The sequence below is a fragment of the Chrysochloris asiatica genome, unplaced genomic scaffold (assembly GCF_000296735.1).
Source record: "Chrysochloris asiatica unplaced genomic scaffold, ChrAsi1.0 scaffold00373, whole genome shotgun sequence".
In the NCBI taxonomy this organism is placed as follows: Eukaryota; Metazoa; Chordata; class Mammalia; order Afrosoricida; family Chrysochloridae; genus Chrysochloris; species Chrysochloris asiatica.
Window position 1 is genome coordinate 86,551 of NW_006408891.1, and position 843 is coordinate 87,393.

Below are 843 nucleotides of genomic sequence, written 5' to 3' on the forward strand. Positions count from 1 at the left end.
TCCACCTTACCAAACATGATATCCTTCTCTAGCAAATGGTCCCTCCTGACAATATGTAAGAAGTATGAGAGACAAAGTTGGCCATCTTGGCCTCCAAAGAGCACTCTGGCTGCCTTCTTCCAAAACAGATCTATTGGTTCTTTTGGCAGCCCATGTTAGGGACTGTACGTGTGAGGAGGTTTTGGTTCTATAATGAGGACTTGTGGGGTTGGGAGAGAGACAGATGTTAGCCATATGTAGAAGTGGAATCATGGATGGAATAAAAAATTGTGAAATTATTGACTTCAAATTAGTAGTAAGGTTATGCTTAGCTTGCTTACTGGGTAATTTGACATTATATCAGATTTGTGTGGGAAGTTATCTTAGATCATATATCTCCAGTGAAACAGTCAGATGATTGTTGCTACAGATGTGACCTGAGCAAGATTTATAGACAAATCACCCAGCTGGAACCAGATACAAAGCTTGAGGAGATTAGTTTTCCAGCAGAGATTAATTGATAAAATCCTCATAATATTATTGACTATTAATAAGCTGCTATCTCCATTTTACAAATGAAGAAGTTGAGGCAATGGTAAACTTAGAAAAATAGCACAAGTCTACAAACATAGCAGATGACAAAATTGAGATGAAAATCCAGAGTCTATGGTCTTAACCATTACAGTTTGACTCCCTTAAATTTATATTGTATTTACATTAACTGCAGTGTAATTAATCAGTCTATGTGGCCTTTTTCACCAGGGTCCTGTTTCTCCTACCAAATTATTAGGTGGGCCTATACAGAGTACTGTTTAAAAAAAAAAAAAAAAAAAAGAGGCCATGGAGCAAGAGATATCATTGCTG